Raw genomic sequence first — 12740 nt, 5'->3', positions numbered from 1 at the left:
ATTAATCCATGGTTGAAATAACTTTCCTACAGCTTTTGTTACCTCAGTTCAACACCCAAATTCAAAGGAGGATTAGCCCAAAGTTATATTTCAGCGATCTCCATCGCAAATTCCCCCGTATCGACCAATCAACGAGCTTGTAACGTCGTCGCGAACGGCGTTTGTAATCATTAATGTGATTAGCTAAGACCGATCTAACGGTTTGAACTGACGGAACGTTGAACGTCTATTGATATTGACATTAATAAACCCGCCCACAATCGATTTGATTGACACGAGATAACTCGGCTAATACGCCTCGCGATTCACGAGTCTTTCATTATAGTCAAACAACGTCGAGAATCCGAAAAGAAAAACTGTATAACAGTCTCTCATCGGAGGCCAATTATTTTACGGTTAACCCGTCGAAAATACCATTGTCAAGGCCGCGGGGGTTCGTGTCGCGCAGTCAAAAGAAGTCCGCATCAGGGGGTCCGTCGTACTGTATGACTCCTTATTGTCAGTTCTTTCACAACTTCAGTCGGAAGACATGTAAACAAGGGGTTTGATATAGTTGAACTGACATATCGACGTGAACTATCTAGAATGGGTCGCGCAGTTTGAGTTCGTCGATTTCACCCGGGAGGTATCGGGCCCTTTAGCGGCTAATTATGCCGAATATATCTAAAAGATCCACACATTAGATCCACGTTTCTTTACGGATCTCGGTTAGTCAGGTATCAATGCAATACAAGGAATGTCCATAAAGGATAAGTTTGGGCCACATACTGTGAACTTAAGTCGTCGTACAATGGCTAATATGTTAAAGGCCTATATGACTTTTAAGAATAGAAGGTTAGACTTATATTATATTAGCAGGTGTTACCCGATGAAGTACTGCTGGTTGTGCGCTTATTTTCTACGGCTTAAAATTGTTTAAGTTTGTCGTGAACAATGTCACCTACATTAAATCACTTGTAAATGTTTCCAGATCGCTTGTCATAATCGTGTTTGGTACAAATTGGTAGAATCGCCGCACACTGTGAACGCAAAAATAATAATAATGATTTCACCCGAAATGAATCTTTACTCGACTAACTTTATTAATTCATTAATAACTACTAAAACGTCGGTTTATGACTTAATGCTCTGGAGTCTTGAGATCTGCGTGCCTCAAATAGCTATAGGACCGAGATGAGGTCAGACTGGTCTAAGCTATGCGGGCTGTAGAATTCATAGTCGTTACTTAAAACCAAAAATTTTCTTGTCGGCTAGAACCTGCTGTCGAAATAGCAAAAAAATAAACAAATATTAGAAATTCCAAATGTATTAATCTTTTCCGTCTCCAGCTCTGCTGTTATCTTACCTCCGTATATCAAAATCATCATGTCCGTATTATCAAAATCATTATTGAAATTGATAATATATTGATGTAAATTATTCAGGAAACAAATGAATATGATATGATAACTTGTATAAGCATTAAACATCTTGAACAGTCCAAGTCCTGATCCGTGTATTAGGAATAACATATGACATCATTGTCGTAGATTTGACGGATGAATTCAGTACGCCGAACAATAACAAGAGCAGCTTCCAGCATCAATACAATCACTTCTTAATTACCTTCTAACAACGCCGATAATATAATCACATCGCGGCATAGCGCACTCGAAAAATTAAGTGAACCTTTAAATTTGTAGCCACGGAATCGATCAAAATCAAAGACAATAAAACTACATTTCTACATGACGCCAAACTGAGCGCCTGGCTTACCGGAAGTGACTTCATTACGGTAATTTCGCTACGGGCGATATACTCGGCGAAATAATAAAATTGTGATTATTATTTTTTGCTAACATCGTTCGGGCAATTAAAACACTGTGAAACAACAACGGACGGGACAATAAAATTCGCGATATTGCGATCAGTTCTTTTATAGTGTATCGGCTTTCAATGAGTGAGGCTGTGTGTAGCTACTGACTGACGCAGGAGTAACGGCTCTATTCGGTCTTTTGTTAAAATGTAATATTTTTGTTTCGCATAGTTCGCGATTTGTTTGACGCGTCGCTGCCTATTGTAGCTGTGCGCAGCGTGACAGCGCGCCGGGGTGCTGTGTTACAAACTCGAAAAACATATTGCGTCAATACTGAAATTCAATGAACTGCACAATAGTCACCGCGATGTGATGGTGGAGTTGATTTTTATTTTTTGTCAGACGGTTCTCTTTTTTGATAAACTGGTTTTCATCCACTGATAAAAAAACAACTGGTAATCTAAGAAAGGTTTCATAGAAAATAGAGTGGTTTTGGCCGATTAGAAATCTCACTATGGCCAAGCTGTGACAGATGGTTTATTTGAAAATATGCTGTACAATTTGATATAATAGCTAGATAATCAATTCTTATTTCTTATGTTGATAACGAACTGTTTTAAACACATTTTAGACGCAAGTTGACCCATAATCTACTCACTTGAGAATAGAATCTATGACGTTGTCTTGTGTGGAGGTGATCTTAGAAATGAAAAACAAATGATTTAACCCGTTTGTTTTCCAGCCTATTCTAATATGTCTGTCTATGCAAACCCCTGCCCTTGGTTATAAGACCTCTACCCCCCAGCTACGGACATGCCAGACACCTACCCCCCATCTACGGACATGCCAGACGCCTACCCCCTCGTTATACGAGAGTCCCAGTCAATGTAAGACCCACCCCTAGCTACGGACATGCCAGACCCCTCCCCTGGCTGCGGGCGCCCCAGACCTCTAGTCCCTGGCTGCGGGCGCCCCAGACCTCAAGTCCCTTAATCTATGTAAGGCAGCAGCCATGGTGGAGCACTATAGTAATATGTTGGTTGTGTCTATAGAGCCGGCAGGGAATCAATCACCTGCAGGTCGTGTAAACGGCGGGTAACCGTGTCTCACATTGTACTCTAACACGGGTAAAATTATGGTATAGATTCAAAATTTCCAATAGATAATTTCTGCCTTTGCGATGATACAATACGCGATATTGAAACCTGTCTGGAGATCGTAGTCGAGATAGTTTATGTAACGGTATTGTCGCATTATTTCCAAGGCGTCGGTTATCGATAGCGATCTCACTGGAATAATCCATAAAACCCGACCGAGACTCCCCGACTCACCGCTGGTGGCGCTGACCGACAATATCCACGATAGAATCTGAAGTATCAGTATGATTATACCAAACTAATCAAACTTTCGACACTCGTAAAATGGACGAATTTCTAAAATCCTAGACCCAGATTTTACTTTGGTTCCTTTATGAATTCCTTCATGAATTTGTAATTAATCTGTCTGTATCTGCCATCTATTACCAGATTGTAAGAGTGAATGAAAGATAGTGTGATTGACCGCCTGAGTGACTACGTGTGTGGGTGCATGTTGGGTGAAGGTGTATGACTGCATGTGTGTATGAGTTGAGTGAATCGGTGTATGCTAGGGGATTAGAGATTTTATAAGCCTTCATTGGCTTCATCTAATCTCCTCCACATTATATTAAAACATTTCATATTTGTATATCTCTTTATGGCATGTTGTAATTTTATTGTGGAAATAAATTTATTATTTATTATTATTATTCATTTCAAAAGCCTTCTCCTTCATTCATCACGCCCACCATGTACACCTATATCTCTTATGCCACACATTTTCCAAAAGGTCCACATTATTTCTTTAAAAATTATTATCTTTTTATTGCATTGACGAATCAACCTTTAGAGGCTGAACCTCATTGTTTCACGGTTATTAGTTTTACGTCACTTTTCATCCGAATCTGTTCTCGTGGGTTCCTTTTTTGCCGTGCGGACGCAGCTTAGTAGATTTTAGTCGTCTAACCGGAATGGATGTTAGATACAGTCATCACGTTGTTAGACTTAGCTGAATTCCGATATGTCAAAAAACAACCGAGATCAATCCACAAGGAAACAGTAGTGAAAATACGAAGACGAAGAATCTGGTTTATTATCAGCAAGTTTATTTTCAGTTGACAATCAGTTCGAAAAAGACAAAACTACGATAAAGAAAAGCCATTTGATTCCATTGTTTTTTTAAAGTTAGAAATTATTAGGTGAACGCATTGTGGATCAAGGCCGACTTTCTATGGAAAGCTGCTGCGCGTGCATTTGAATTGTCATCGAAAGCACGCGTTTTTATGATTTGAAGGGACCCGAAATCTATAGTAAGATTTATATACATGCATTGTATAGCTTTGTTCAAAAGTGATCTTTTGCACGTCGAAAATCATGTCTAAATTCTACATTAACTTCGCTCTATTGACGATGATCGGTGAAACAGCTTGTTCGAATGTCTTTTCAAACATTATGATGTCAATCTCTTACTGTATTGATGTTTTTCTCGTATTAGATGAAAAAAGACCTTGACCGTTTTTTAAAGTTCAGAAATTGAGGACAAATAGTGCACGGCACGCTTTTCATCGGGACAAGCTGCGTCATTTTTAATTTTAGTAACAACAAGTTGGTCGTTAGAAAGATTTTTGATATAAATTGCACATTGTCGGTTTCAGAGTGACGCGGGATAGTCTGTGTGTATTCATTCGGCGACAATCGCGCGCATGTGGAAACGAACGCAAGTTCGTGTATCAGATTTCAAGGAAACAATCAAATCTTCCTTCTGTCCACAATATGTTCCACATCCAGCGCGAACTGTGCAGGCGCTGCTAATCACTATTTTACGACGTATTTCTTTTGCCAAAAAAAAAAACCTTCGCCATGTCGTCTTTTCTTTCATATATACGAATAGATATAATGCGCGTTTGACATGTGATTGAATAGAGATGATTTATTGAAGATTAATGCGATATTTGAACACTTTTTTACTGGTTTATATCCTTATTTTACCAACTATCGCGAAACAATTCCTAAGCACGTCCTGTGAGCCTTATCAGCTAGATCCTGGGGCCTATAGCCTGGAACCTAAAGGCTGGATCCTCGATCCTATTAGTCTGGCGCAGCAGCAGCAGTAGCAGCAGCAGCAGCAGCAGCAGCAGTAGCAGCAGCAATGAGAAGAAGCGAAAACACGAATAACTATAGTTTTACACAGATTTGAGTAACGCAGTAATCCGTGTTAGCGAACACAACGAAGAACATGAAATCGTCAAGGAGATTTCGTGCTAATCTCTGTAAGGGACCTGCTAAAACAGGCCTCGCTACAACCAATACCGTATAGAAAAAGCCTTACATCGATAAATCAGTAAATTGCAAGGTTGTTCGATGTTGAACCTGTGCGGGAACAGCGATCCTACTTGATCAAACAAAGTCGTCAAACAACAACACTAGTTTACTTACATGCAGCATCCATGTTTACCAGGTTCTGTTACTTCCTGTGCATGCAGAGGGGAGAAAATGGCGGATTCACTACTCCGGTGAAAAAAAACAACCAGAGATCTTATGAAGAAATAAAAAAACGTCTTCATGGTCGACTCTATCCCGTGGTTTAGGTAGTTAGTAAGTATACCATGCTCGGGGGCCTTTTTGTCCACAGCAATCGCCAGAATAGATTACATTATAACTCGAAGTACCTCAGAAGCTACGACTGTCAGTAAAGGTGTCAAACGCCAGAAAGTGGCTATAACACTGTGTCAGTAAGATTTATACCACACAAATCTGCTAAGACTATGACAGTTTAAGGGAATGGGGAATGAATGGAGTATATATATCTCGGTGAAAAGGTGCCCTCCTGTTGGTACTATGGTCAGAAGTCACTCCAAAAGACATTCAAAAGAACCGTTCTAATTGCTACCGTATCATTAATCCATCTATTTATTCATTTGAGTCTCTTCTCGGCGAGTTTCACCCGAAACTGATTGAAATTTTCGTATCGTTCTCGCGTTGTCTCGCCTTATCTCGCGCGACCGCGTGAACGGCAACAGAATATGCAAATAGCGCAGACGAGAAAGCGAACTATCAGTGAGAGACGAACGAAGAAAACAGCGTGTAAATTCTCCAGTTACCGATAGGGTTTCTGATTTTTGAAACAGTCATCTGTCACGAGGTAATGATAGATTGTTCCCGGCTCCGCGCAAAATATGACTTCAACTACACAAGCCATTTCTTATCGCTGAAGACGAGCTTGATGAAAGTGGAAATTTATCACTTGAACTTCCACGCGTACTGGGTCTATCAAGATCGTTACAACAAGCTGTACCGTGTAACTGAGATACCTCTCAGATCCACCGCGCTTCAACGGTTGCAATAATTCTCATCTGGTTGTTACTGTATTTCGCCGACCGACAAGGGCGCATATTTTATTTACTTCGTTTCGTGTTGACTTAATGTAAAACATGTGCGCGAAGTCGGGTTTTATGAGTTTCCAGCCGCGTCGAGCGGTATAGCGCATTCCGCGGTGGTTGCAAGCACCGGTCATGTTAAAGTCGCTAGTTTGGCAACTAAAATTATTAAGTAGCTTTACGAAGATACCGAAATACAAACAAGTGCATCAATCAACATTTACAAAGCATTATCATCCCTCTCCCTCTCCCTCTCCCTCTCCCTCTCCCTCTCCCTCTCCCTCTCCCTCTCCCTCTCCCTCTCCCTCTCCCTCTCCCTCTCCCTCTCCCTCTCCCTCTCCCTCTCCCTCTCCCTCTCCCTCTCCCTCTCCCTCTCCCTCTCCCTCTCCCTCTCCCTCTCCCTCTCCCTCTCCCTCTCCTCTCCCTCTCCCTCTCCCTCTCCCTCTCCCTCTCCCTCTCCCTCAGAATATCACTGTTATTTAGTTGAAATGAATAAAACTAGGATCTCAACGCAAATTATTAAAAATGAGTGCAAATTAATTTAACGTGATGATATTTTCATTTTCATCGAGTGTTTATTCTACACTTTCTTAATCTTAATTCGTACAAAATTACAAACAAGGAGATCGAATGGGTTAGAACTCTAGAACTGAATATGGCGTGAGACTGGCACCAATATGTGAAGAAATTCATGGCTCATCAAATCGATGAAACATCAAGAAAATCTGCGTTCAAAACGTGGATGAAACTTGAAATATGGTTAGGTTTTAACGCATTAGTTACAATTCACCTGAGCTGCAGGGATGAGACTACGATGTTCACGGGGGGTCGGTCGTTTCATCAAACTCATTACTGAACGGTAGGATATAGATGGATTGATGGTATTAGCTCAATAACGGACCTATAATCAATCTAACAGAGATGTTACAAGTTAGAAATCTGGAATTCATCATCCATGAGTTCTCTCTCTCTCTCTTTGCCTCTTACCCTTCTACTCCTAAAGAGCCAACATCATCATTCTTCATGGAAACTCATAGTTAAAAAAAACAATTCAATCGATCACCGAAAAATTGGTAGAAAATCCACTCAAATCCTCAAATAATCCCCTTTGATTGCCCAGGATTGGTTACGAGTTTTGATACATACATCAGAAGTTTATACAAAAATGGCAAACCAAGAAGTTGTACTTTTTTAATACTCTCAACCTGGGTTCGATGTTTCTTTTTCCCGACGGGGAAAGATCTAGTGGTATTCGAGAGCAGGCCCGTATCGCCCAAAAAAGATGAATTACAAAATGATTTAAAAACTAAAATCCCCAGGTCCCAGTTTCACTCAGTTGTCTAACAACTCTTGATCGAGTGTTTTTATCAATTTAGTTAATCTTAAATACATTAAGGAGTTAAAAATGCTTCATGTGAAACTCGGCCCAGCAAGTACATTGAGCCTATATATTATAAACACTGATTAGATTCTGAATTTTTTATCAAATATCTATAAACTCGATATTGACACGAATCTTGAGATGGCATTCATTAATCTTTTCGTCAACGTAGAAAGAGTATAGACCTGTAGTTCATCGTCTGCAAGGACACAGACACGCACGCGCGCGGCCAACCTGTCGCGCCTGGACCTCAGCTGCCACGGGCGGTTCCGTTTGACGGGTGACGATATTGATGATAAATTACACGTTACGGCAGTTTTCTACAAGATGTTCCCCGAGTTACTTTTCATTTCGTTTCCAAGTCGAATCATCTGTGACATTTTATCGTGAATAACTTCTTGATCTGCGTATAATATATCATTTTCGCGACACGGTATAATTAATGATCATCGTTGACATGTCTTTGGCAATGACACCGAAACAGAAGCGCATACCGGGAACTGACTATAGAGAGAAATAAGAGGAAAACTAAACCATTTAAACGCATTCACTCTTTCTATATTTTGGATAAAATATATTTCAACTAAAATGTAAAAGAAATTGAACGTGGAATTAGATCGAGTGGTTACCGGCGAACCTGGCGGATCCTCACTTGCCACAGTGGAGATTCCGCATACTAATGGAACTTCAACGCGAAACTCTTGCATAACGGTTGGGCGATGGCGACTGTTTACTACTGGTGATATGATATGTTTATGGATTATGACTGTTACGAGTCGGTGGATCCTCACTTGCCACAGTAGCGTTGACGGTTACCCGTATACTAATGGATGTTGAAATCGTCTGCGAAACGACCCCTGGTTCGCGACTGTTTACTAACGGAGATTCACCAGCGACGTCTGTTTGCATTTTGCAAAATTGGACTCTAAAATGTTGGCTTAACGTCACCTGTCATTCTAATGTCAATTTGCCAACAAACATCGCTTCGATTCGATCATATTACCCCCTTCCAGAACGGTCTATTAGAAAACGTCGACTGCATTCGCTCGCGTGTTAGTTTAGCGCTAAACTCTCCCCCGGTAGACTCCGGTTCCCGAACAAAGCCAAGTACCCTCATTGCGAATTCCTATGGAGTGCTTATTGTGCGCGGTGAAGGGCCCTTAAAAACCAATCTGCATTCTTCCCCAAATACGCACTTACCTAGTCGTAATATGTACCCAACGTTTCGAAAAGAATAAAAGCCGTTTGACACTGTACGATAAAGGCAATATAGTGACCATTTAATATTGTATTCTCCGATTTGTAACTTGTGATAAAATCGCGATTTTGAAATCCTTTTATAGAAGTCTCATTATGACCAATTCGGGTCACGGAAAATGTAGAGGAAACTCTTTTCTTCGCGATGCACGTCGAGTGTGTAGGGTTTTTGTAAATTAAGAAGCGTAACCGAGAGGATCTTCGAATTGCACGCACGAAAACTTCAAGAGATCGTTTTTACTTTGTTGTTGTTTAAGTAGAAATTCCAGGGAAAGCAAAAAAGCACTGGTTTCAACCAACGATATACAAAATAACCTTCCGTAGAGACCACCGTCGCGACCACTTCAACAATGTTTCTCTTGTAACAATTCCTTTGATGACTTTGAAAAAAAGTTTTTAAAAAAGTCGAAGAAAACTTTTTCGAGAAAAAGGTTTTTGGTCAAAATATCCGTATAAATTATCATGATTGTCATTTGGAAAGATTAAGCGTGGACAAATTAAACCAAATGCGATAAAGCTGCTTCATAGTAAAACCCTACCCAATGATGACCAGTCCCGACACCTGACTAGTCTCACCACAGCACAGAACATTACAACGCTGATCATAAATGTTAATACTTATCGTTCATTTAGTCTAGTGGTATAGGACGTAGCCTGGCGTGCCTGTGGTCCTGGGTTCGAGCCTTGCCCATGGTTGACTCTTTTTTACTTTGATTCTCAAAAAGATGCGTTTTTGGTGTTTTTGGAGTAAATCCCTGGTGAATGATATTTTTATTATCTTATGTTAATAGAATATTCTTGCACAATCTAAAGGTATAATTTGTCAAGAGGAATTTGATTAATGGTATCTTGCAGCTTGTCTTAGACGGGCGTCATACATCACCGTTTGACATCACGGAGGAAATCCGTGAGTTCGTCAGATCGACGGTTCACTTGTACAAGAAAGAACAAGTTATCAATTTCGGACACGGCGCTCTCTCGTGTTCGGTACAGATTATAAAAACACGACCGGCGAAGTGAATCGACGACGGTTGTTTCGGGGGCTCAGAAATATTAATCAGTCGACGATACATCAACCAACCTCTCTGAAGATTTACACCTTATCAATTTGACATAATTCTGAAAAATTCATTTTCTATTAAATACAGCGTGTCTGCCTGCCAGTGGGCTCCGTATACTCGTAAATCACTCCAAGATCAACGTTTTTTTCTCGCTACGAAAATCGCCGCAAAGCTTCTTAGTTCGAGCATTAATCATCGAGTGATCACGGGTCAGTGACAGCACTTTCCTTCGCGTAACAGGAACATACGTAAAATCTCGAACTCTGCTACAGTTATTACCTCACAATAACATAAGCTGATTTAACCTTTTTTGATTTATGAGTAGTTGTTATTGCTGGGGTAATACGGCGGTATTTTGACCACAGGGCGACAACCGTTTATTGCATCGCGGACTCTTTCATGACCAGACGACAGCCTCGTTTTAGACGATAACCGTTATTATTTAAATTCACGACCGTGAATCCTCGCGCGCTACGTTGAAAGCTCGTTGTGTATTAATCGTTTTCCACGAGGCTGCGGGCTAATATTGATACTGTTTGAGAGGATATTAGCTGTTCGCTGATGGTGAAGTTTAAGTTTTTGTTGTAAATGTAAAATATGATATTGGCCTTTCGGCAGTGCGCGCGCGGTAACATGACTTAATTGGAAAAAACAGGCGCTTTGCCCGAGATATCCGAGTTGTTTTCGCTCTCAGAGGTTTTCGAGTCGCAAATAGAAAATGAAAATATTTTTCCCTCGTAAAAACTCTTTACTAGGAAAAATTTATATCAAAAATTATCCAATGGATCTTCCCCGGACCAAATAACATTTTATGACGCTATCAAAAATGAAAAAAAAATATTCAAATAATAAGATACAAGAAAATTGTTCAGCAAATATTCTATCATCAAATATTTTTTATTCTACGTTACTCTTCTGGGTTTCAGTTTATACAAGCCTTGCTTTATTCTGAAACCCCAGTCTTACAACATGTATCAGCTAACACATTGTTGTAATCTATTTCTGAAATAGATAAATAGATAAACAAATGAAATAAATTAATATTTTACTTCTTGATATCTTAATTCAAACGTTGACGAACATACCATGATATTTTATTATGATCGTCGAATTTTAGGATAGTTTTTGAAAGTTAGCTGGCAGACTACATAATCTTAATGACGCCATGGCAATGTGACGTCATCAATTGAATTTCTCGTGTCGTCGATGTGGCATCATTAATTGGTAAATCAAAATAACGATAATCTAAGATTTTATTGCGATGTAGTCGTAAAAATACTCAACGAAACTTTTGTATTCGACGCATCGAAACTTGTCAACAAAGACATCTATATACGAGGCACATGTAATAACCAGTAATAATAGAAGCAATGAAATAAAACGGAACTCTCAAATAATATCCGTTAAATTACCCCATCTTTATACCCGTAAATTGATCGCGCTATTATTTGATATTTCGTGTGTGCGCGGCAGTTTCAATCGATGCATCCATCAAAATTATGTAATATCAAAGATGCGAGCGAATTAGATGTCGTTAATTTCCAGTGATTTCTTCCTTTCTCTCTTTCGTCGATTCTTACCCACGAGTTTCATAGCTTGGTAATGTTGTTATGGCGGATTTCCGGATTGTCGATGATGCACCTGAATAGCGATTAGGACGACTTTATCTCCATTATCATACACGGATATTGTATGGATAATGGATAACGGTCATTATCTCAACGCGTTTTTATTATGCTTCTAGCCACATCACCGACACTCTCAGGGTAACAATATCGTATTTTTGTTGAAAGGCTTCTTGAAGATTCTCAAAAACAATTCAAAATCGAGTCCTCGTGAATTGCGTCGGTTTTTGTTAACGGATGAACGAGTGTCTATTGTGCCCGTATTTTAGTGAAAGTGTCCTCGAGGTCTATTCGATGAATGGCCAAGCGGACACTTTTCTCGCCGTCTTGAAAACAAATTTAAAACGTTTTTAATCCGCGCCCGGTATTAGAAGAGAATCTGCGTGGAACTCGAGAAGGGTCCTCACCAGCCGACTGAAAGGTTGGTAATATTACCCCAATGAATGGAGGTTTAATATCCTGTTTAGCGCAGTTCGGGTCAAATTATCAATACCTCAGTTTCGTGATTCGCACAATAAGATCTCGCGGTTTCTATCTCAAACGTCCGTTAATTGTCGTTTTAATGTTTTGTTTTTGAGCACGTTCTCGTCGGAATGATGTCACATGCCACGTGGTGTAAAACCTGCTGCACGTCGCTATCAAACATTAAAAACATCTCCTGCTCGTACATGTGCCAAACTTTTGTATCACCAACTATTTCTTTTTTTTGTCTCTGGGAAATTTACGACGGAGTTAAACTGAGTTTTTGTTTAGGGCTTTATGTTCGACTATAGAAAAGTTAGGCTAAAAATGATACCTTGTTTCTCATAATCGGGAGGGTCAGCTGACAGATTTATAGCCATTATTCGTCCTTGGAATTGGTTTACAGAGGATTGACTTATCCAAACCCGAGCGTATGGATGTATTCACGATAAACTTCCCAGTTCAATCTCGACATGAGTTGCGGAACACGGCCGACACGACGCCTTGTAACAGATGCTGCTGCCTCAGCAGACCGCGGCAGGTTTGTCAGGATTCAATATAATCAGTGAGTCCTTGTAAACATGCCTTTATTTAGTGTTTAATTGATTCTATAGTTAATTCTGTTTGTGCATATGACACACCGCAGTATACAGGAACCTACTCTAATCCCTACACGTCCAAATATACATAATATCAGCTCCCACAA

This window comes from Tubulanus polymorphus, chromosome 3, assembly GCF_964204645.1.
Source record: "Tubulanus polymorphus chromosome 3, tnTubPoly1.2, whole genome shotgun sequence".
Taxonomy (NCBI): domain Eukaryota; kingdom Metazoa; phylum Nemertea; class Palaeonemertea; order Tubulaniformes; family Tubulanidae; genus Tubulanus; species Tubulanus polymorphus.
The sequence above is the reverse complement of the archived record's forward strand: the minus strand, read 5'-3'. Positions refer to the sequence as shown.